The following is a 26,252-nucleotide window of genomic DNA, read 5'->3' as shown; positions in this document are numbered from 1 at the left end:
TGTATCCTGAGAGGTTACCATGCAACCAGGTTTTGGTGTCTTCAAGTATTCTTTCCGCTCCCCTTAGTCTTTTGTTTCCCATTGGAGGCAGTGTTCTCTGAAGCCCTTTGAGCTATGACGTCACTGCGAACCGTGGCAGGTGCTGGCAGGGGAAGATAAGAGACCACTTCTCTGTGCTGCTCACTTCACAGTTGGCTGCCAGACTCGGGGTACTTGGCAGTGTACACAAGCCCTGCTCACTTATGAGAGCAGAGTCACTCTTGATCATAACTTTGCCTTGGCAGTCTGTCTACATTGTCCCTTTCTGTTGTCTCTGCCATATTTGGTCATTTCCCTCTATTTAGTATATACTAACAAGGCAGAGCTTTATTATTTAGCCAAATACTGTTTTTCCTTAATCTTAGTTCATACCCATCTCTGCTTTTTATATTCTTTTCTCCATATCTACTCTTTCATTAGTGAGAGTATATGAGCAGCAGAGCCAAGTAGTCTTTTGAAAATTTTCCTTTGCACTTGTCTGCCTACGTCTTATACATATGGGTGTTCAGACTTCTTACATGGAACTTAAAGTTTGTTAACCTGTTTTCTTTTTCTTTTTTTTTATTTTTTTCTGTATGTGGATCAATCCCCGAACTCTGTTCTTGTGAAGCAAGTGCTTTTCTACTCAGTTATATCCCCTAGCCATCTTCGTTGATTTTTAAATATGAAATTATTCATTATAATTATAGTAGCTGTGTGTGTACATATGCTTAAACATGCATACATACTTATGCAAATACACAAATGATACAATCGCTATAAGTATTAGGTTTTATTTAATTCATTCGATATTCCATGAGAAAGTCTCTTGGAACACCTCATTTTATTACAAACGACTATCCTCAGTGGTTTCTTTGTATTAATTAACCTGCAATGTAGCATGTGGGGTGTGTGTGTGTGTGTGTGTGTGTGTGTGTGTGTGTGTGCGTGCGCGCACGCTCACGCTCGTGCGCATGCGATGCTGTAGGTAGATTGCACTATCTGTTAATTACACTTGAGAATAGGAAAAAGAACTTTGCATAATGACTAGATAACATGTAATAGTGCACATAGAAGTAATGTGACAGGATTTAAAAATCCAGACAATGCTTATAAGATAGAGAGAAGGAAATGCTTTCTCATGAGGTGGCTGGAGAACGAAGTGCAGTACGGAAGAATTATGAGAAGATAGGGAAAGACTAGGAAGACGGCTCGTTTGGTGAAGTGCTTATTATGCAAGCATGAGGACCTGTGTTTGGATCTCCAGGTTCAAAGCTAGGTGGAATGGTGCACGCCTGTACAACTGGCCTGGCAGAACCAGTGAGCTTCAGGCAAGTGAGAGAGAGACTCTATCTCAAACCTAAGGGGGAAAGTGATTGAGGTTGATACTTAACATCAACTTCTGTCCTTTACACATGCACACGTGAAATATGACCACTTAATACACACCTGTACACACACAGGTGGAGAAAGGGAAGGAGAAGTGTCCGACAGGGACAACCTGGGTCAGAAATCTTGAATTGACAGGAAAATTCATGAGAGGTTTAAGGTAGAAAGAATGATTCTATGCCACATGTAAGTAACAGAGGAGGCTTGCCTGGGCAGTGGGGTTGGGGGTAATGATCAGGTGCTGGAGCCCATAACATCATTTGAAAATCTTTTAGAAAGCGGTGAGAAGATGCCCTCCCTGCTTTTGCAGATGTTGGTACACACTAGAGCACAGACTGTTAGTATTTACAATTGAGACTGTGCATTTGAGGGGCAATGGCCAAGTATCCTGTCCTCCCAAGTCACATCTGGGCAGAGAACCTACATGAACATTTAAGTTAGGGGAAAAATAAAGCCCTACTATTGTTATACAAACCAGTGTGTGGAAGACGGCTTCGGGTGGCAAGACAGACGTGAAGAGAGCATGGTAATGGGCGTGTATGCCAAAGAGAAGTTTCAACACTTATCCTTGTTTGTGTATGCATTTTCTCACATGTTCCACACAATAGCTCCCCTCCCCCAACAGAATGGCAGCCTCATGAATGACGTGACCACAGCCGTTCATTGAACATATACAAACAGCAAAGCCCCCAGAAGAGAGCAATTGCTCAGTAAAGATTCGTTAGGAAAATGAATGGTTAGGCTCGGAGTTCCTGACCGTCTCCCACCGACGTGCTGCTATTCTCCGTTTTAATGCTCAGGTGCCCTAAGAATTATTAATATGGAGGGAACAAGGTTGACTCCAGTTTTGGGGTGTTTTCATTGTAAAGTCTTCCCAGAGCTGTAAAGAGTTGAGACGGGCATCTCTGACACCACCGTCAAAATAAATGGCCAGCATACTCTGAGGCGTAAATGTTTGGGAGAAATAAGCACACAAGTAGCAGGGCCTGTGTCCTGTTAGAATACAGATTAGATCATTAAGATCTAACGCAGTCCATCCATTTCTCAGTGTTTGCATACAGTGAAGTCTATTAATTGAATGAGTACGGAGAACAGTTATGCATCAGAGGCTTACTTCTCTGTCTTTATCAATAAATTCTATCTTTAATCCTGAGAATAGACAGATCGAAAGAAAGAAATAGCCTTTTTTTTTTTTTACTCTTTCTTTTGGTCTTTGCATGACTTTGTCTCCATGTTTGTAAATTTCGCTAGTGACTTAGTGTAGATTTACCATTCTCCAAGGAGTTACACGTTAGGTATGAGTTAGGACTGGGCTAATTTACAAGAGCAAATGAAAACAAATAGCTGTGAACATTCCAGAAAGCTCTCTTGCTATCAGAGGGAAGACAGGAAGGGGCTGGGTGTCAGATAAAGCAACACTGTTCATTCCCACTTTTAATTAAACTTGGAGATGAGTAGATCTGCGCACAGCATGATTTAAGAGGTGACAGCCCTGCTGGTTTTACTTTTAAAATCCATAATTTTAAAAGCATAGTTTCCAGAGGCTGTTGTTATCTACTGAGGTGCTGATGACAGACAACATGAAAGCCTTATTGAATAGCAGAGAGGTTCTAATATAGACAATGAGGTGAGCAGCTCTAAGTTTGCCTAGCCTGCATGAGGCCGTAAGTTCAATGTTCCCTACTGCAAATGAGAGTGGGCTTGAGCATCAAGGGAATACACTGCTAAGGGTTTACAGAGGGTTTCTACTTATTTTTGAAATCAACCCCACCGAGGGTATCTTAGTTATATTTTACAGTTAAGAAAAATTGAGATCCTCTAGAAGCAGAATCCAGGAGTGGAAAGGGACCTGATTCCAAACATGAATGTGTTTTTCATGCGCACAGTGAGTCATACTCTGTTTTACATGGCTACAGTAAATGTGGAAAGCACATCCCAAAGGAAAGCTTTGCCATGTGGTTCCTTTCGCTGCTATACTCAAGGACACTTCAAGCCATGCAATGTTCCTCATCCCTCCATTAATTCTCTCTTGGCACATAAGCATCCTAAGGGACAATCTGGTTCCACAGACACTGTGTACCTAGAAGCACCCCTACATTGTTAGACACTGCGACCTCTCTTGGTGCTGCCCTAACAGTTTGTGTCCCAAAGCTGATATTCTTTCTTCAGACATTGTCTCATTGGTTCCCTCACCTTCCGGGTTATCTCAGGCTCCTCCAGGTAATTACATCAGAGCCTTGGAGCTCATCGGAGTTGTTCTTTTATGGATTGACATTACGATGAAGCCCTCTGCTCTTTTTCTTCAGTAGACCCAAGAGTTGACTGGGAAGACATGGCTGCTTCTGCTCTGCTTTTCTGTGCTTTTGGGAGGAATGATGAATGGGGGGATGAGCCCAGTAGGGCCTGTGTTATTTGTGTGTGGTGACTCAATGCAGTCATACCCATATAAACAACACACCATTTTAAATTTTCATAAACTGTAATCTGTAATGGCTCCCAGAGTACCAACTATTTTCTCTCCCCTACATATCATGCGCTCTTAACTGTCTATAATTACACAATTAAGCAGCAAGGCACTGGGGCCACAAGAGTCATTAGTACAAAGCCTTTCAACTTTCATAACCTGTCACCGGGGACAGTTTCTCACACTAGAGGATAACAGACTTGTCCACTCAAGTGTCTCAAAGCAGACAACACCTTCTGGAGATGGTGACGCTCCCAACACCTTGACAGTCACAGGAAGCTTAAGAAAGAAGGGAACTCAGGCTGGGGAGCTAGCTCTTTCAATAGCATGCTTTCCTTGCTGAGTTTGCTACCCAGAAACCCCACTAAAAACCAACAAAAAACAAAACAAACCAACCAACTGCTGGACATTATGGTGTGCTCCTTTAATCTCATATTCCTCATATTCAACTTTGATTACTCTCTCTTCTTCCCCTCCCTTCCCCCATCCCCTTAACCCCTCCCTCTCCCAACTACCCCTTATAGTGTCATGACTTTTTTTTTTTTTTGGTGAATACTTTTAAAGATCTCCTTATTTCATTTATGTGTGCATAGGTGTATATGTATGTATGTCTCTCTCTGTATATTTGTATGAGTGTATATGCACACATATGCTCATGAAGACCAGAAGAGGGCATTCTATCTCTTGGAACTGAAGTTACTGGTATGTACGACCCGCCTAGGGTGGGTGCTAGGATCCAAATTCTGGCCCTCATCATTGGGCAGTAAGTGTTCTTTACTGCTGAGGCATCTCTCCAGTTCTTTTTTTTCCTTCATAATTTTCTATCCATTATTGGTTGAATCCATACCTGTGATACTCAATGGGATATAGATCCAACTCTAGGATCTCAACACCCCACACATGCTAGCTGGGATTCCGCCGAGTTAAGATGGTAAAGTGCTGATCTCGTCTTGAACTGTGTATAACCACCACCATTTGGGGGCTAAATGTTTTGTGCTTTCATTGACTAAGCTCTTCTTTATTTAAATCTGCTGTGGATCTTCCATATCCCACATTTTCGTTACATACAAAACAGTGAGAAGGAAAATGAACTTCTTGAACTCATTGTTCTGTCTGTGTCTGCTCATCTGTGACAGTGACTCTTCGATTTTCTGTCCAATGGTTTTAAAAGAATTTGAATTCAGAGAGATCTATAAACCATAGTCAGTTAATAAAGATTGTAGTTTTACAGTGGCATTCCTGTCAGCTTAGTTGAAAGGGTGTGGAACAGAGGTACGTGTTGTTGGACAGGGACTCTTGGAACATATTGGGGGTGAGAACTCTTCAACTAGTGCATTGAGTGCCAGGATTGGTCCTCTTCTGCCAGGTCTTTCTAATCATTATCATTCTTGCATCAGCTTACATCGTAACATGTTTGAAGGAATAAATCTTTGATTAGAGTTAGAAGAGAGGGGTTGAAGATGACCTAAGCAACAAGGAATATATTACTGTAAAAATTTGTTTCCTAAAGGACTATTTACTTGGAAAAAAACCTGTGTTTTGAGATTTCTTAAAACAGAACACGATCATTCCATTCCCCCTTTCAAGTGAGGTTCAAGCATCCTTCTTTTGCCCTCCTTCCTGTCAGTCTTCTTGGGTCTGTGATGTGTAGCAGGAGCAGCCTATATTTTATGACTAATATCCACTTATAAGTGAATACAAATTGAGGGATATCCAGGGATCCCACACACTCAGAGGAGAAAGAGGTATGGGGGAAGGATTATGGGAGAGGTTGATCTGGAGGTCGGCAGTGGATATAAAGAGAATAAATTTTAAAAATTAATTAATTAATTTAAATATTTATAATATATGAAGAATTACTACCATGAAAGAAAAGAAAAAATTGAACGAAGGAGCAAGTCACTGAGTAACAGTGTTTCATGGTTCCTGCCTCTGGGATCTTGCCTTGAGCTCTTTGCTGCTGAAAAGTGATATAGAAGTGTAATTCAAATAAATTCTTTTCTTCCTAAGCTACATTTAGTTATGTTACTTCTTCACAGTAATAATTGTTTTTAGAAAGAAAAATAAAAACTGAGAAAACAAATGTCTTTTGACACATGCACATATTTATATATCCTAGCCTATGCCTTGTGTCTTCTGGGGCTCTGGTCCTCATGCACTCTGGCTAGATCTCCATCCAGAGTCTGTGCACTCTGAACTTTATGGTACTCTTTACTCTAGAACAGTGTGCACACTTGGCCTTGTCAACTCGAGCCTGTTCTTTCACCTGTGACCTCACTTAACTACTGCAACTTCCTGGTCTCTCGCCATATTTCCAGTCCTGTGCTCCTCAATGCTCCTAGGAAATCCTTCCGTACTTAACACTTCTTATTATAGGACATGATTCCAGATGTTACAATGCCCTTCTCACTAACTCTGTATGTCTTTGACTTTGAGAATATATTTATATCTTATACTTCTTGAAAGTAGGCATTGTACTTCACTGTACTCAGTCCTAAGTGTTAAATAAATTTTTTAAATGCAATAAAAATGCTAAAGATGAACTTACTGTTAAATGTCAGATAAGGTGTGTGTGTGTGTGTGTGTGTGTGTGTGTGTGTGTGTGTGTGTGTTTTGCATGTATGTGTGGCAGGGTTAGGCACAAAATGTGTTTGTGCATGTAGGTACCTTCACTGTTATTCCTCAGGTGCTCTCCACCTTGTTATCTTGAAACACTTGAAACAGGGACTTTTGCTGGCCTGGAACTCATAATCTAGTGGGCCAGGGAGCCCCAGTCATTCCCATATCTCCATACTGCCAGTACTAGTATTGCAAATGCATAATAGTGATTTAAACGAACAAACAAACAAACAAATACATGATTCTAAGTATCAAACTCAGGTCCTCATACCTGTATGGCAAGCACTTTACCAACTGAACCATCTCCCCAGAAGCCTTGAATGTCTATGCACCTTAATGTACATACATTCAACTATTAAGACTTTCCCTATCAACTAGAACATTATACACAATGAAATCTCTTCCTCTTAAATTGGCTCACTAAGAGTTAATCAGAAAATCTTTAGTTTCAACCCTCCTCAATTTCCAAGTCCCCTTTGCTGCCATAGTCCATCTGGCCCTATGAACATAATTGCATCTCCCTCTGATGAGTCAGTGAGTTGCTGGACCTCGGGGCTGTGATGCTGACCATCAATTATCATTGCGTAGGACAAAAGATATAGATGTGGAAGAGACTGAGTATTGAACTGCATCTGAACGAGTCTAGCATAGCCTGTGGAAACCACTTTGTTGAATAAATCCCTTGTCAGTTTGTTCCTACTGTTAGGGCTTTTTTCGTCTAAAAACTTGCTCAGTTCAAGGAGAAAAGAAGGGAAAAACCCAATGCTGTATTATGTCTTTCTGTGGAAAATGGGAGCAGGTCTACTCACCTCCTACAGGGCACTGGTGACAAACCAAAGAAGGATGTCAGCTCAGTTTCCTTTAGTCAACCAGTGACTTTATTATGGTTATTTACAAGAGCATGGGGGAAGGGTTACTGACATGAGCACAGGTAAGGGGTAACCTACAGGAACATAGGTTAAAGATTACTCACTCGATCGTGAATGAGTGCTAACCTGAAGGGACATGGGTGAAGGAGGGTTTTTCTGCTAGAACCGGAGTAAGGCCTTCCCTACAGGAGGAAGGGTGAATAGTCATTTTTCAGGAGCTTGAATGAGTGGTTAGAGGAGCCTGCATGGCTCAAAGACAGCTGCTTCACCAAATGCCCACCTCCCCATGGGTTAAGACTCTTGATATCTCTATCAGTGTACTGCCCTACGTGACTTGCAGGCAGTTCAACCCCTGGGAGTCTTCTCTTCTCAGCAATTTCATTCCTGGTTGGATGGTCATGGGGAAGAGCCTTGTAAGTCCGGTAACTTTCAGGATTTTTCAGAGCCTTCCAAGTTAACTTTATTTCCTAGGACTTGACAAGCTTCCTTCTGGGATGGAGTGCTTCACTTTGGAGGAAAGAACTACAGAATCCAAATCAGGATCCGAACTAATAGGGTTCAGAAAGAGTTCTGTCAATGTTTGCATTCAAACCAGCCTCTCTAGTCTAAGACAGTCCTCTTACTTTATAGATAGGAACCTGAGCCCACAATACTGAGACTAACTGGAGAGGGATGGGGGTGGGGGCAACCCTTAACTGTTTACTTCACCTTTCGGTGTTCTTCATTATCACTGGAGAGAGTCCTGTTTGCTTGTTTTGTCTGGGGTTTACTTTTACTTTTACATAATCCTTTGATTGAGAGTGGAGAATGTGAGAATGTCTTGCCCTGCCAGTCATGAGAATTGGTCTCAAGTTCTGTGTCTAATTCTTAGACAAGCCATTCTATGTCTTAAATATTACTGATATTTAGTATTCTGAAATGTAGAAAATTGCTCCCAAGTTTTCAAGAGCAGCGAGTCTTCTCGTAGTCCAGTTGTACATGGTCCAAATATATAAGGTAAGAAACACTAAAAGCCATCAAAGATTGACTAGGGCTAGCAACTCCAAATTCTGTGTGTAATGCTAAAAATGTTAGTGACATTGACTCTCGTCAACATGTGCAAAGTGGGAACAGGGATGGGGGAATAATTCTTAATAATTTTTACAGCAAAGTGAAAAATTAAGGAAAGGTAAAGTACCAAATGGGAGGTGATTTCAATAGAGGAAAAAAAATCCATCGAATCTCTTCTGTCCAGGCTTTCCTCATATGACAGTGGCAGAAACTGGAGGAACCCTGGTGGAGGTTTGAGATTGTATAATCACCTGCCAGTCCACAGGTGGCCCACCTAGACCCAAAATGATGCACTGTTCATGAGGTACCCACCTACTCAGGAGAAGCCGAAGCCCAGATCCCCATCTGTGTCTGCCTCCGGCTTTGACCTTGCCTATCTGCCAGCTGTTTGTCATGTTGCCAGCATCAGCACCATCAGAGCTTGTGCCTCGGGTGTCTTTCATTTTACCAGTCTGTCCGTCCTCACATCCGTGCTCACATCCATGCTCATGTCCGTGCTCACATTTCTAGGATCAGCTTGAGGTTTTCCTTTGGCAGAGAGTTAAGTCTGTCCCAGCCGCTAAGGTGGAGCTGCAGTCTTAGCTCTCTCCTGTTTAGTTGCTTGTCTATGAAGTGATCAGCTTTCCCTTCTAATTCAGTCGTTGACATTAGAAACAGGGGTACAACCCGTAACAGGAGTGGCTCACATGTATCCCTGGAGTCTTTGGAGGGGCCAGCCAGCTTGCTATTGCCCATCCTCAGGCCTGTCATCCTCTTATCTGATTATCACATCTATTATAGAATCACATGTCAGTTGATATCTACTTGAAAGCCTTCTTATACATGTCTCTTAGTGCTCTGGACTGTGTCATCCAGATCCCCCACTCTTCTGGTTAAGTCCAGCCTCTACTCTCACTGTAGCGTTTATTAGTGCCATTGTGGTCTAGCACCAGTAGGACACGATGAAGAGCGCATGCGTATTCTAACAGCTGGTACGTCTTGGCACTCTCTTCCTCCCAACTTCAGCCTCCCGCTGTTCTCCCATGTTTGCACGGATACCCTCATACTACAGGCAAACATTTTGTCCTCAAAACAGAGCTTTCTTTTACGTTGGCCAGAAACAAAATGGTAAAAGATGTAGGCAGTGAGAACTCTTTTTCTAGCTTCTACCAGAAGGCGATTCTGTATGAAGAGTCACCATCTGGACTGTGTGAAGCTGTAAAATGACCTTTTCTCACTCTTACCATCCAAGTTTCTGGAAGAAGGTCAGCAAACAAAATCCTCCCCAGAAGTGAGTCAGAGCCTGAGAACCCGTGTCTTTCTGCTTCCCTTCACCGCTCCAAGTAGCAGCAGAGGCATCCGCTCTGATTCCAGTTGGACTCGGTTCAACACATTAATCTTGGAACAGAATCACAAGACGGTTCTACAATTTTGAGACACAGAGTGCCTGTCAGGATATATTCAAACAACTGTGTTTATAATAACTGTCATATACTAGAACATAGGGCATTGCAGATACATCCCTGGTTCTACAAACACAAGAATCTGATTATTGTTCTCCATTTTCTTTTTCATGTTGAATTTCACTGACTGGAATTGCTTTGCCACAATAAAATTCTCCCAGAAGCCAACACCAAAATTTGTGGCTAGTTGTCAAACCAACCAGAGTGCTATTTGCCTGCACAACACATATTCATTCTTTTCTTCCCCTAACTTAAAACGGCCCGAATAGCTGAGAATAACAATGCGTGCACTTTTGAGAAGACTAAATTTCCCAGCATCCTTTGAATAGAGAAGTGCTCAGTGCGATGTAGGATGGGAATTGTTCCTGCATCTTCCAAGGTCTTCAGTGGCTTCTTTCCATTTTTCTGACACCTTTTTATTCTTTCTTCACATCTCTTCCCTCACCCCCCAACCTGCAAATGCTAGAACTGACGGCTATAACTGTGTGGATAGTAGCTGTTATATCCTAAAGTCTAATAGGTAGAGGAAGAGTGTAATCCAGGGACACTGAGACGCTCAGGAACCCCCAGCTATACGTGTGGTTACCGCACGGAATATGGAACCACCATCCTTTACTCTCCTTAGCAAGGTTGTGCAAAAGCATCCTGTAATTTGCATAAATCTTCGTGCTCTCTCGTCTCTTCAAACTAGCTGAACGGTCTCCTCATCGTGGATAGACTTACTGTGGTGGCTTGAATAAGAGTGGCCCCAAAGGCTCGTGTATTTGAATGCTTGGTCATCAGAGAGTGGCATTACTTAAGAGAGACTGGGAGGTGTGGTTTGTTGGAGAAAGCCTGTCACTGGGAGTGGACTTTGTGGTTTGTGCCCGTGGATTTGGATGGAGAACTCTCAGCTGTTTCTCCAGCACTGTGTCTGCCTGCATGCCAAGATGCTCCCTGCTCTGGTGACAATGGACCTAGATTCTAAAACTGTAAGCAAGCTCCAATTAAATGCTTTCATTTATAGAAGTTGCTGTGGGCCTGATGTCTCTTAACTGCAACAGAACACTGACTGAGACACTTATATTAAACTTTACATTTAAAATAAATACTTTATTCCATTTTGTAGAGTGGGTCATCATGTGATTATTCAAACATTCATTTAAAAAGGTTACACTTTGGGATGGGGCTGGGAATATAGCTCTGTGGTAGAGTACTTACCTGTCAGATAGAAGGCCTTGAATTCTATCCCTAGAACCACAACGAAAGAGAACATATGCTTTGGATTACACAGCATGTGAAATATAGATAAATATAAAAAGAAAATGCAAATACTTTGGCTTTAAATTAATATAGATACAGTTTACTTTTCATATAGAGAACCCTATTGATAAATATGTAAGTTTATAAACACTACATTGTATAGTTAGAATACAGGAAGTAATTCTATCATTCTAACAAGGTATGCTTTGGCAAGCTTTCTTTCAATTAATGTTTTGCACTATGTATTTTCCAAACTGTTTTCTGTTTTACCATTCTATTTATAACTGTCCCAATTGTGTCTTACACTTTCTACAGTGCCGGCCAATCTCTGTTTCTCATTGTTCAACTTATATGAATTACCCGAATGTAATTATTGGCATGTAGATATAGTTCTTCCATTTTATCTTATTGTATTATTTTTGTAGCTTTTTCTTCCCTTTTACTTGTTTGTCTCTTTCTTTTACTCCCTTCCTTTTGAATTATTTGAAAATCTTGAACTTGGGTCTTTTTTATACTTGCAAGCTGCCAATGTCCTGTTTTCTGGCTACTGCTACAAAGTCAGATGTTAACTCTCCCTACTTGATTCACCTCATGAGACAGTCGTTGAGTCTTGCCCCTCCCCGACCCATGAATCTACCTCCTAGTTTTGCTTTTAGAAATTTTCTAAAAGGGCCAGGTGCATCCTGGTACATGTTTTATTGTAATAAGTAAGATAGAGATTGTCCGTGATACTGTAATAAGTGTGTTTATTCTATCTTTAACTTTTGGAGACAGGGTTCATGTAGCCACCTGTTATAGCTGAGACATTACCTGATGGTCTGCCTGCCCCTTGTCTCCTACGTGTTGCAACTACTATAATACTTCATCATGCTTGGTTAGTGCAGGACCCAGGGCTTTGTGTATTCTGGGCAAGTTCTCTACCAACTGAGCTGTATCTTTTACTTACAACATGGATCCCCCATGACTTTTTTTCAAAAATATGTATTTTGAAGTTTCTTTTTCTATTCCTATAATACTTTTTATGATTCATAAAATTCTATAGATATCATTGCTTTTCAAGACGACCTTCATAGTTTAATTTCTAAAGAAACGTTTGTTTTACAAAGAAAAATTTGTATTTGAAATATCATGGCTATGCTGGGTTTTTATTAGTATGTTTTTAACTGTGATAGACTCATGAGTAGGAACATGGCTAATATGGTATACGTGTTATTTTCTAGAAAAGTCATGGCACATACTTCACTAATATTAAGTAGTAAAATAAAATCGGTCTCATTGCAAATGATTAATTATCTGATAATTTAAAATGACCAATCTTGTTAGGACTTAAAAAACAAAACTCCACTTTTAAGGTTTCTATTTATAATAATTAATAACACATTTCAAAAAAATTACTAGGTGCCAAGTATATTTAATTGTACTTAAGCCTTCTGTCAGAGCTTGACTAAATCATTAGCTTATGATCAAGAGGGTAAAATTACAGAATTGTAATATCAAAGGGACTGTACCAGATATCCCATCTCCTCCGCTGGTCATGCTTGTATGGGAATATTGTATGTATATGTATGCTGTATGATTGTATGTTGCATGGAAGTGAGCACCTGTTGGTCAATGTGTGTCAATCAGAGTTAACTGGTGGACACTTGAACAGTCTACCAGACACAACCGAAGAGCTTCTGATTATACTTCTAACCAGCCTGCAGCTGAGACTGGTGCTGCTTGTCCAGGTCAACCCTGAGGATAACTGTTCTCTAGATACTATTTAGTTTACACATCTCTATGAAAATCCACACTGATGATTCCTTTATTCTTGGTAATATCATTTGCCATCCTGGATGCTGATGGGCTTTCTGTACACAATTCTCTCACCCAGTCTACAGTATGCCAAATCTCTGTATAAGGTGCACATAGGATAAAGTTATGGATTCAAATAGATTTAGAGATTGGGGTCATGGCTCAGTAGGTGATGTCCTTCCAGAGGAAGTACTAGAACCTGAGTTCTCAAGTACTAGGACCAGCACGCATAAATAAAGCTGAATGTGGTTGTGTCTGTCTCTAGTACCAGTGTTTCTAAGGTGTCCTGGCACACAGCACAGTGATTGGAAATAGGCCTTCTCTCCAACAAGGTAGAAGAGTAAGACCAACATCCAAGGTTGTCATCTAAGTCACACATGTGCAGTGTCACTCATGTTTTTGTGCACACATGCTTGTGTACTCTCTCTCTCTCACATACTCTCTCTCTCTCTCTAAATATACATAGATAGATATAGATATAGATGGTATAGATAAAGATATAGATATAGATATAATCTCCATCTATTTCTATCTTTTTCTCTCTCTCTGTCTCTCACACATACTTTGGGTGGGAAAGATTGATTTTTCTAAAAAGATATTTTAAACAGATTGTGGTTCAAATGCTAGATCTTGCTTTCCTAATTGTGTGATCCTTGAATCTTTCCTTTATGGTTTCATTGTTCCTTTGAGTATCACATATAGAAAAGGGAGAGCGATGTGTCCATATTGTAGTGAGTAAGATTTGATAAAGGAACGTATGTCCAGTGAGCATACAATCCTTATAAGACATGGTCTTTGGGCCAGCCCTGAGGGTGAAGTGGCAATCAAAACTTGCTAACAGTTAGGGACAGAGGAAGAGCATCTAAGATGGGGGTATGGAGGAGATCTAGTCCAGTGCATTGTGGGAAGAGTGAGAAGTTAGGAGAGAAGAGCAAAACCAGGAAGAAGAGGGAGAATCAGAAGGAATCAAAACTCTAGATGGCTGGGACAGCACAGAGTATTCCTAAGGGAGGGTAAACCATTCACCCTAAAAGAAAGGGCCCAATAACAGGGACTACAGCTCATTTATAGTGGACACCACCTGAGATCATTTAATACACGTCCTATTGTATGTGATAGAGGTGGAATTTGAGCCTCTGCAGTTGTTGATGGTACTATTCTGTCTGTGGCTGCTCTCAATTCTAATTTCCTGCTTTCCGAAGGATGTATATCCTGGATGATAGTGGCACATCTTGTTGAATGTACATACTCATCTGAAGTTAGTTTAAGATGATTTACACTAGGGTCCTGTTCTGTTTCCATGTAAGAAAACTGAGTCTGAAGAAGCAAAGGCCTGACAGCATCTTACCTGAGAGACTAAGAGCCTTGAGCATTTCCCATGGCTTCTGTTGAGGTCCGGTGGCTATCAAAGATGGTGGCAGGTGTTGATGGAGATGACTTAATTAGTAAAGTGCTAGCTCTTCAACCAGGAGGACCTATGTTTGATCCAGAGCCAACATAGACGCCATGTATCATAGTACATACTTGTAATACCAGTCCTGGGACGGTGGAGGCAGGAGACTCTCGAGCTCACTAGCTACATGTAGAGCCTTTCTGGAAAGCTCCAGGCTAGTGAGACACTGTCTCAAACATGCAAGATGGACAGCCTCCTAAGAAACAACAGCCAAGTCTGACTCCTGGCCTCCACATGTGCAAGTAATACACACACACACACACACACACACACACACACACACACACACACACACGAGATAGGTAGATGGATGGATGGAAATAGATAAATACCTATATGGATGGATTGGTAGATGGATAGCTGGACAGACAGATAGAGCAATAAATGATAGAATATGAAGAAGGAAAGTTTCTTTATAGAGATCCACTAGTGAAAGCAGAGAGTCTATAATCCTATGTAGGTCTTTGATTTTCCTACTTACTTCTATTATATCATTACAGCTTAAATTTTTCTGTTCCCCAACCAAGATCAGGTATCTTTTGCTCACTGCCAGTGTGATTGGTGGACAGCTGAAATTTCCTGGAATTGAATAGTTGTCTTTCTTGGCTTCTTTTATATCATCTCTTGTCTTTTGCATGCTGAAATCCATTCCATTAGTTTGCCTTGCAGTAACTGATGGATATGTGATTGACTCTTTTAGAATTATAATTAGCTAGGGTGACCTTTCATGCACTACTGAATTATTAAGATTAGCAAAGTGTGCCTGCTGCAGGATATATAATTTCTAAAATTGACATTTTTAGAATGAGATGTATCTATATAGTATCTTTGCATACTATAAAATATGTTTTATAAAAAATAGAGATGTATTTTGTGTGTATAAAATACATACAATATTGATAAATTGTCCTATGCTGCTCATGTTTGTTAAAGCTGTACTCAGGGATGAGGACACATCCCCTTGTCTCAAGAATGTTTACTTCAAGTGTCCTCCAAATCTTCTGTCCTGAGTTAGACTGGGCCTCTGGCTCTATAATGTGAAGAGAAAAAAACGGCAAGCTGCCGGGGGGGGGGGGGGCGTGTTAAAAACTCTGTTCATGAGAACAGCTAGAAGGTAAACCATTTCCAGCCCAGGTCACTGTTTTTTTTTGTTTGTTTGTTTGTTTGTTTGTTTTGTTTGGTTTGGGTTTTTTTGTAACATAAAAATGACCCCCTTGGAACCCTCAAGTAGGAATCCATTAAAGAAACTCAATGAAAAACTCAAGCAGAAGCATCAACTTCCCTAGCTGATTCATGCTGCGTGTGAGAAGCCCTGGTCTCATGACACTCCCTTTGCTCTCTCAGTTAGGCTGTTCCAGCCCTCTCTGCTGCATATAATAAACTCACTATTTGATGATGCTTTGCTATCTGCTGCTTCTATTTTTATCTCTCTCCTTATCTATCTATTTATCTATCTATCCATCTATCATCTATTTATATGCCACCTAATATGTATGCAAAACATGTATATTTCTCTGTATAGTATAAAATAATTTTTGCCTTAATCCATAAAAGAAGTTGTATGTGAAAAAGTAAGTGTGTATTCAGGCACACACACACACACACACACACACATACACACACACACATATACATCAGAGGAGGAGGGGAACAAACTATACTCTAATGTTTATGTGTGTTTTGGTTTATGGGTTTATCATTCTAAGGTCTACAATAGCATTGAGTGAAGATACCAGTTGTTGTCTGTTGTTTTGTGTTAGTGATGTGGTAGTTACCCTAAGGATTCTGGTAAGAGTTTGTTCCCCTTTAAAAAAAAAAACTTGAAACTGAAAAGCTGGTATTAGGTGACCTGGAGAGACGGTGCATGGGGAAATCTGTCTCTTTCCATCTCTGGAGTCAGATGGACCGGAGGCCAAGTAGACTTTCCCTGGGGAGTAGGGGCTCAGATTCTCTCCTAGCAACCAGGACTTCTGGAAAGTTGTGTAACAGTTTGGGCGAGAAGGATCTGATGTCCTGACATATCTCATTAGCCATAGATCCTCTTTTAATTTACTTTCTGTCTTTAGTTTCCATTTATTATCCTTACAGGCTAATTCTCTTCACAGCCTGAAGGTTCAAACACCATTTTTCATGAAGTAAGAAGACAGTGTTCTTAGACCGCCCTTTAGAAGAGGAGAGCCTCAAGTTCGCACAGAAAATGAAACACTTTTTTTTTCCTACACATTGACAAACTCTATATGTGATTATCAATGTCAGTGTTTGACAAAATGGTTGAACTCCAGTTTTTTAAATCAGACCTTGCCCATCTTTGTGAGGGAACCCTGGGGACACTTCAGAGACTCCTCTGTCTGTGTGCTTCCTTTTCTCTACACCTGCCTTACATGTTGTAGTCTCCCCATAAATTGTAACTTGAGAGTAGAAAAATACTGTGTGCTGAACCAAGTACATACTTATTAAGTGATTCAACTTCACAAATATTTGAGTATTATCTGTAAGGGAAAGGCACTGGGTTATTTCCATGTCACTTTAAACTGCTATCTACCTTCATAGAAATCAACAATGTATTTATTTTTCTTCCATGATTTATGCAGTCACTTTCAAACAACTACATTGCAAGCTGTTATCTGTTACAGAGGCAAAGCAGCTTTACTGGTGCATAGGAAGGGAAGGAAATTGCTTGATTTCCTTGGATATTATTGATTCTGTTCTTTGCTGTGTAGACATAGGAATTAGAAGGTTGGGAATAAAGTTCAGTATCTGCCTGTAGTGGGGATGGGTAACTCACTCAGTGAAGCCTGTCCATGCTCTACTTGTTATGACTTTATCAATTGCTTAATAGAAATGGGGTCCTTAAGTGAATGAGACAAGAAAACAGAAGGAGGAGTCTAGAATATGGAACTCTTTATGTCAGCATATTTTCACTGAGGATGATATCCAAAAGATTAGGAAAGAGATCAAGTAGATATAAGTACCTTAAACGGAATCAAGAGATGCTGGGGGGATTCTGGGGAGATTTCTCCATTGGTAAAAGGCTTAATGAACATGTATGTAGACATGGGTTCAGATCCCAGCACCTATGTAAAAGCCAGACAGAGCATCACACATATGTAAACCTGGCATTGCAGCTGAAGACAGGCAGATCCCAAGTGTTTTCAGGCTATACAGTCGAGCAGAAACAATGAGTTTTCAGGTTCCATGAGAAACCTTGTTTGAAAGTATAGAGGGGAGACCAATGGAAGAAGAGAACTGATGTCAGCTTCTGGCCTACCACACACACACACACACACACACACACACACACACACACACACCCCACCACACCAAAGGAAGAAGAACATTTAGGAAAGGTATTAAGAAATAACATTTTTTTTGAAAGCATTCTATGCTACTAAGTTCTTTTTCACTTAAACTTGTGTTTTTAGAAAGACTTCAAGAATTCTAATTTTATTGGGAACACCGCATAAGATAATGATGGTTTCCTAAACCAGTACTGCTGCTCCTAAGTCTGAAGTCCCAGTTAACACTCAGCGTAGTGCATACTCAGCATCCACCTACAGAAACAATAATGCAAAGTCATAGAATTCCTCATTTCAGACTTGCATATCAATGGGTAAAGAATGTTTGCAAATTCATCTAAAACTGTGTTTAATATTTATGCTAAACTACTTTAATGTATGAATATGTTTTGAATATCAAAATGTTAAAAATCCCTTCTAACAATTTAATATATACATATGCCTGTTTAATTGCCTATTTCATCAAAATGGATTTTCGTTGTAAGTGGGCTATAGGTCAATTCATTTACATTATTTGGTAGTTGAACATATTTACTTAAGCTATAAGTGTGTTTTCTATTTGTTTTGGGTTTTGTTGTTTTTACTTGCTTGCTTATTCAGATAGAAAAATGGATGGATGGATGGATGGATGGATGGATGGATGGGTAGGTGGGTGGGTGGGTGGGTGGTGTCTCATGTATTTCAGGCTGGTCTTGAACTGGCTAAGTAGCTAAGATGACCTTGAACTCTATCATGCTCTTGTCACCACCGTCCAAGCGTAGGGATTTCCAGTGTATGTCACCATGCCTGGTTTATACAAGGCTAAGAGTAAAACCTGAGGTTTGTGCATGCTTATCAAGCACTCAAACTTACTGAGCTACAGTCACTGGCTATACATTATGGAAATCTTTAGGCGTGATGTTATTTTCAAATGTCTTGGTGCAAGAGATAAATTACTGAAAAAAAAAAAAACTGACCATGACTTCTTTATGGGTACTTATTTGTCCTTATCTGTCTGGATGGTAGTGTCATGAATGGAGCCCAGTCATCACTAACAAAAGCTTTTACACTCTCCTAAATTCCTTCATAGTTTTTCAGACTCATCTGTTATTTCTTTAGCATTGATAGCAGAAGTCAGAGGACTGTCTGTAGAAAAGGATGTCAGATGCCCTTGTTAGATGAAGTTTGGATACATAAGTTTGGGCCCCAAGCTTCCACTTCCTGTCCTGCAGTATGTTTATGCCACAAACATCTTGTTGTTTCCTTATGCCCACAGCAATGCAGACATCATAAAGGAAAGACCCGGAGGATGCCTATTTTCTTATGAGTGTCCAATGGCTTTAGGAGATTCAGGGAGGACTTTTACACTTATTCTGTTGGCAGCAAAGTCTTATGCTGTTATATTCCTAGGAGCCCTGAACACTAGATTGTCCATTGGGCTCAGCACCACCGTGTGTGTGTGTGTGTGTGTTTGTGTGTGTGTGTGTGTGTGTGTGTGTGTGTGTGTGTGTGTGTGTGTGTCTGTTTGTATCTTGGAGGATTACGTAGATTATGAGTCCAGAAGAATACCTCAGCTGTCATTCTTAAATTGTTTCTATCGTGTTTTAGTGTTCAGAGAAAGAGGGAGAGAGGGAGGGAGGGAGGGGGGAGAGAGGTGTCTTTTCTGGCCCAGAACTTGGCAAGTAGGGTAGATTGACCTACCAGTGAACTCCAGGGATCCACCTGTCCCTTTTCAGTTCTGGGGTTCCAAGTGTTCTAAGTGCATGCTGCCATTCCTAAGTGTTAACATGTTGGTTCTGGAAATCCAGGTTTCTACACTTGTAAGACAAACATTTTGCTAACTGAGACATCTCTGCATCCTTGGTCTCCACCATTCCTATGAATTGTCTACCTCAGAGATCTGATGAACATCTTTAGCGAGGCCTGTGATGTGCTGTGCTGTCCAGACCCTCCCCCTGTGGGACTTCCCCTCTTGTCATATAAGGTCAGGATCATACATTTAAGACAGTAGAATCCCTCTGAATCATCACATGGTGAGTGAATCTTTCTTTGTTGTGCATACCCTTATTTGCCCTTATTTGTGAACCTCCAATTCCGTCAGTGCCAGGATCCATCTTGGTAAATGATCCACTAAGAACAGGAAGTTCAAGTTACTGTACTATTCAGTAAGTAGTATTCTGCTGGGCACTTCTGTGTCAAACAATCTTCTACCCAAATCCTGTTGTTTACCTCAATAGTGGTCTTCCCAATAACATCGTGTGTGTGTGTGTGTGTGTGTGTGTGTGTGTGTGTGTGTGTGTGTGTTCATTGCAAAGAATATACATACAACAATCAGTAACTGCTTCGCCCCGACCAGAATTCAGTGTGACACTTCCTGCTTTCACTGCTCCCCCAACATACCTCAGCATACCCTTGCCCTTCTTGGAGGGTATTTATCTTTACATTGTGACCTGCAGATTGCCTCCCACTTGACTGTGAATGTACCTGTGTATTGAAACCAACCCCTCCGTGTGTTGGTTTTTCTCGGACACAGCTTATCTTGGCACCCGAACCATGGGTAGTGCGTGTGGAAGCCACAAGCATCCACAGGCTAGCTCTGATGTTCCTGCTGGGATATGACCCTGGGTTCTGTCTGTTGGGGGTTTCAGTTCCCTGCATTCTTCAAGGGAGACGGAGAAAGAGAGTGTTCTGTCTCATGTATAGCAAATTCACGTGGCTTTAAGACATCTTTATTGGAGAATTTCCTATTGCTCTCCTACCCCCAAACATGCCCAATCTCATTAAAAATAGAGACCTGGAGTATCTGGGCCACCATATCTCCAAATAACCTTTATAACAAGATAACATAACAAATCAGAGATCCAGTAAATAGTTTTTATAAAATGTTCTTTACTTTCCTCTATTTGAAAATTCTAATTTTTGTTACCTTATACCTTAGCCTAGGGTGTTAGGAAGACCTTTTTTAGTAGTGTAACTTCTAACTCAAAAGTGGTCAAACTTTACATTTGTGTATTATACCTGACTTGAGGTCCCGTCTTGGGGGATATGCTAGAAAACTACAGTACTCCTTCAAATGAAGAGAGATTCTTCACAGAGCAGGCTGACTTTAGTATTTATATTCCCACCAAATCATTGCAAAGTGGCTGTCCTGATGTTTTTAAGACAGGAATAAATATAAAATTTAAAACTCTGTGTGTGTGTGTGTGTGTGTGTGTGTGTGTGTGTGTGTGTGTGTGTGTGTGCGCGCGCGCCCTCATGAGTTCAGAACCAGTGGAGGCTGGAACAGGATGCAGGATTCCCTGAAGTTGGAATTGCAGGTGCTGGTGAGCCACCCAGTGTATAGGTTCTGGAACTGAACTAGGTCATTTGCAAGAGCAGCAAATATTCTTAATCACTGAATCATCTCTCTCCAGCCCCCATGGATCATAATTTTTAAGTGACTTCTACAGACTGGCAATTATGCCTTAAATTTTCTTTGACTGTGTGACTGTTTCAAAAGTCTGGATTCCCCTTATTTTATTCCTAATGACTTTTTTCTCATTCAGTTGTACTTCTTTCTGTTCTAATTACTTTAACAACCATATAAATGAATATATGTATATGTACATATATATGCGCATGCACACACACTCACTCACTAAAAAAACATGTTCTTGCATATACTGCCTCCTGATATTTTTTTTTCAAATTTGGACACTGAGGGAACAAATTACTAACAGCTTATATTGTAATGAATAGAGGTTGGCTGTGTGGATGGTTCGATTGGAAAAGTACCTGCCTCTAAAGCATTGGGGATTCCCAATACTCATATAAAAATCTAATCTATCAATCAATGAGAGACCCTGTCTCAGAAGATAAGGAGAATGATTGGAAAAGGAAAACTTGACTTTCACATACACATTCACACACACACACACACACACACACACACACACACTCCAAAATACAAATACAAAAGGAATAAAATTATACTATTTGCATGAATTATAAGCTACACTGCTGGAGGCAGTGTGCACACTGTCACCTGTTATGTCACTGCATCCTCAGAACGCCAGTGAGACACAGTCTCTATGGTAGCATCTGGAGCTCAATTCCCAGATACAGTCAGGAGACTCTGGGTGTGATGAAACCATTGTGTTGCTGCTGTAATATTTTGGCCACATCATTCTCCCTCACTGTTATGCCTTTATGTCCTGCTATGTGGTTATGACTTAGAACAGTTTCTGCTCCAGAAAGAAACTGCATAAGTGGCTTTTTAAAAAAAAATGCATCTTTAATTTTAGCCATTTGAACTTTAAAAAAAAAAATCCTGCATATGGCTGTTGGATTGCAGATTTACCGTTCCCTACCTACCTACTCACACTGGTGGCATGAAATAAAAGCACACTTCTAGGAACTTTCAGCAAACCACATTCAGTGAGAGGATGAGTCTAAACGAGAGTGTTTGTGGTCCTGATAACGGTTATCCAGTTCGCAGCTGTGCAGAACGGCTATTGTTCGCACAGCCTCTTGGGGTACTCGGATGCCAGGCAGATGCCAGGGAGGCTGAGTGTGATTAAGTAGCCTCAGAAGGACGAGTCCACTCACTCCCATAAACTTTTAAGTTCCAGTAGAAATTGAAATGAAAGAGGAAGTTTTATGAGTGTACTTAGGAAAGGCTAGGCTCAGAGAAATTAGAAGGCAAACTGTCTTGTAAACAATGTGCAATTTGAATTGGAATCAGCCTCGGCGGTTTTCCTTATAGACTCTTCGAGTTCCTCACACAGAGCCTATTCCACCCAGAGCAGTGATGGACAGTAACACTTATTTTTATGTGAGCAGTAATCTAAAACTTCCTTATTTACCAGGCTTTCTTGGGCGTTTTACAACATTTGTAATAGTTCTGTGAGTTTATCTTTTCTTTGAAATGGTTTTGTGGCAATAAAAGAAAAGTCCTTAACAGTTTCTCCTAATCTGTTTTCTCAGCTGTATAATCAGGCAAAAGTGGCTGTATCTACTTAGGAGAAAATTTTGTTTTCAGTTTCGGCGTTCTTCCTGGCATCTCGGTGACTCATGCTGCTGGAAGACCCTTTCAGAAAGATTTCTTTGCATGGGCAAAGCTGTAGCAGAACAAAAGCCTACAGTTAAGTTCTTAGAACAGTTAAAGACTAAGTTGTAATCACTCCTGTTTCCACGAGAACAGAGCTGTAAGTTCCAGTACCATAAACTGTCACGGAATTCTGTGCACCCTGATTTTTTCATCTACCGATAATATTTTCCTCATAGCCTTATACTTGATAATGACCATTCATGCTAACAGAAAGCTTGAGTGAGTTGCAACAGTGGCTGATTCAACATCTTCAAGGCATTCCCTTTGCTTGGGATCTCTGTGAAGGAACAAAACCCCTTGGGCTTCTCAGTGAGCTGTCTCTGCATGTTGCTCCTGATTTGTGAGGTACCTGCTGGACCATTGAGAACAGAACTACAAAGCAGGCCTGGGTGGTAGCAATCTGCAGGAAAGCAAACCTTAAATGTATTGTCCTGGTTCTCAGATCTCGACAGTACCCCCCCCCCACACACACACACTATATATATATATATATATATATATATATATATATGTATGTATATGTATATGTATATGTATATATATATTAGGTATATTATGTTTCCCTACTTTTGGTCAAATCGAAAACAAAAAAAACATATCTTTGGATGAAGAATCAGAACTGATCTTGGCTCCTTTTTCTCAGTTTACACTGGACACGAGGAAGGCAGTGTGGGAGAGGTGCCACACGAAGCTGAGAGCTGTTTTCTAGGCAATAAAGAGAAATAAAGGTACATTAAAGTTCTCAAAGGAGTCTGCCACTTGTGAGTGTGTTCTAGAACAAAGAAGCCAGCAGCTGAAGGGCGGGGAACTGTGATAGGTTCTGCTTTGTGCTAGGCTCCTTAGCTCTTTGTTACACAGTGCTTCCAAAGAAACTCATATTCACTTGTCAGAAACTGCATCCCCTTGATTTATGATCTGGTCAAGTCCTCCTCGGTAAGCTGCGAGAACTTGCCCAGTCAAAATAAAAACAACAACAACAGCAGCAGCAGCAACAACAAAAAACAAGCAAAGCAAGAGACTGCAGCTGAGTCTGGCATGTATAAATGCATGCTGGCAGTATATATGTAAGACTTCAAACAGCTCAGAAATAATAAATCGAGTGCCCCGTCAGTGCCAGCCAAATAATCACATTTGTTGCAAATGATCTGACAATAGAATTATTGATTAGAAATCCCAGGGTTGACATTTGGAATGTCTCCATCTAGTTCCCAAGAAAGGGTGTGACTCTGGATCCATCCATAGTGGTGTCTTAGCAGTGTCTCACAGAACCCAGCCACTTCCCAATGTGATTAATTATCCGGGGGTCACTCAGATCCCCTCTGGTGCTACTGCGTTAACCCGGCTCTGCTTCCCAGCAACCATATGTAGAGCCGGTGCCTTGCACAAGAGCTGGGTCAGGCCTTCATCTACTTCTCCAAGGTGGAAAGAAAGTCAGGGCTAATGGCAGTATGTCTAACACTTTCATGTGTCCACTGTGCTTAGATCTAAGTGCATAGGTGACACAGTCTCGTTTTATTCAAGGTGAGTCCATTAGTAGACTTACTGGGAAGTTTTACTCAGTCTTCTCTAGTTCTGTAAAATATTCATATGCACGTGTGCACATGTGTGTTCAGGTGTATATACGTGTGCGGATGACTATGTCCTCATGCATGTGGAGGCCATAGGTGGACACTAAATGCTTATCTCTGTCATTCTCTATGTTATTTTCTAGGACACAGTCCCTCACTGAACCACGCGCTCACTCACTCAACTAGACTGGGCAGTCATCAAGCCCCAGGGAGCTCCTTTTCTGTGCCTCCTCAGTGCTGGGAATATAAGTGCATATTACCCTGTGCTGGAGAGATGGCTCAACATTTAAGAACACTTGTTGCTCTTCCAGAGGACTCTAATTCAGACACTGGTACCCATGTCGAGTGGCCCACATGCCACATGCCAAATGCTGGTAGCTCCAATGGATCTGACATTCTCTTCTATCTTTCCTTATACCAGCACACATGTGGCACACACACACACACACACACACACACACACACACACACACACACACACACACACAATAAATAAACTGCTTTTATAAAAAGAGACAAACACATATCACCCAGTCTGATTTGTTCTATGGATCAGAAGTCGGTTCTACATGTTTGCACATTATCAACTGTGCAAACTCCCCAGCTCCTGGGTTTGTAGCAATTTCTATTTAAACCTTGTAAGTAAATTAATTATGAACATGGATTCACTGAAGAAATTATTTTCTAGAACATTTTAGTTAATCCAATGTTGTTAAGTATTCATCTCTCTAGAAATACAATTAAGTGGGAGTTGTCATATAACATCCAGATTTCAATGGTGTCTTGCACAGTGAACTTAATATATATTAAAATTGATAGGCCTTTTATGAAAGCCATGTTAAGTCAAGTACCACATCAAATCCTTAAGTACCTCTAAAGGGAAGCTAGAATAATTGTGTGAGTTCCTACCTGTGGGATTTGCTTTGTTGTTTTCACAGCAAACAAGGAACTGACTTGAAGGACATAGACTGTTTGTCCTTCAACGTGGGGCTGAGTCTTTGTATTTGTGGTTACTTTAGAATTTCGTCTTTTACTTCATTCATAAGTCTTGTTCTCTTCATTAATTTATGTGTGTATGTTTGTGCTAATGTGTCACAGTGCCCATGGGAAGATCAGAGGAACACTTGAGGGAGTGAATTCTCTCCTTACATTACATGTGGCCCAGGGACCAAATGCAGGCCATTGCCCATTGCCTCAGAGACAAACACCTTTTTCTGTTGAGACATCTCATTGGCCCTGGTTCTTTATTACTTTTTTTTCTACATACTGCTCAACATTTCTACTGCCAATCTTTGTAGAAACCTGGATCAGCATGCTATGTGCAGATAATATACTTTTCTTGTTTAATATTATATGCACATTAGTTTCATAGGGTTTTATCTATTTCACTTCTCTCTCTCTCTCTCTCTCTCTCTCTCTCTCTCTGTGTGTGTGTGTGTGTGTGTGTGTGTGTGTGTGCACGTGTGCATGATTCTGCCTTCAGTACACATGTGGAGTTCAGAGACCAGCATCAGATGCCTGTCCTCACCATCTCCCTCTTCTGAGACAGTGTCCTTCTTGCCCACTGTCATGCCCACCAGATTAGCTGAGTCATGAGCTTCCCGGGATTGCCTTAAACTTCATCGTCACTGTGGCCTAGCTGAGATTGTAGATACACATTGATGCACTCAGTACATGTCTTGGGAATTGGAACTCAGGTCCTTGTCCTTGCTTAGCATGTATTTTATACACTGAACCATTTCCCTAGCCTCTCAACTTCATTGTTAAACAAAGCCCAAAGTAACACTAATACTTGACTTTTTGTCTTCATCATGGGGAGTAAAATTAATCATTGGATTTATTTTGAAGGCTTTATCTCAAAAAATCTAGAATTCTATTATAGAATCTGGGGTTTTATGAGACAATGATAACCATTGGCTTCTCCTACCATCCCCCAAGAGCATTCACATCTTATCCTTAAAGCTCATTACAGGAAGTCGA

The 26,252-nt window shown here is 40.8% G+C and overlaps 1 protein-coding gene across 16 annotated transcripts in view; it reads left to right on the top strand.

Annotated features, from left to right (window-relative positions):
• Nucleotides 1-26,252, top strand: part of Nckap5 (NCK-associated protein 5) — a 913,274-nt gene that overhangs the window by 469,363 nt on the left and 417,659 nt on the right. The window contains exon 1 of one of the 16 annotated variants that reach the window (XM_039091168.2): nucleotides 6,330-10,822. The exons of the other annotated variants lie outside the window; for them this stretch is intronic. The gene's annotated coding sequence lies outside the window, so the exon portion shown is untranslated. Of the gene's footprint in view, nucleotides 1-6,329; nucleotides 10,823-26,252 lie in introns of those variants that run through there. 16 annotated transcript variants of the gene reach the window in all.

Source organism: Rattus norvegicus, chromosome 13 (assembly GCF_036323735.1).
Source record: "Rattus norvegicus strain BN/NHsdMcwi chromosome 13, GRCr8, whole genome shotgun sequence".
Taxonomy (NCBI): domain Eukaryota; kingdom Metazoa; phylum Chordata; class Mammalia; order Rodentia; family Muridae; genus Rattus; species Rattus norvegicus.
Note: the sequence above shows the minus strand (reverse complement) of the source record. Positions and strands in the feature narration are given on the sequence as shown.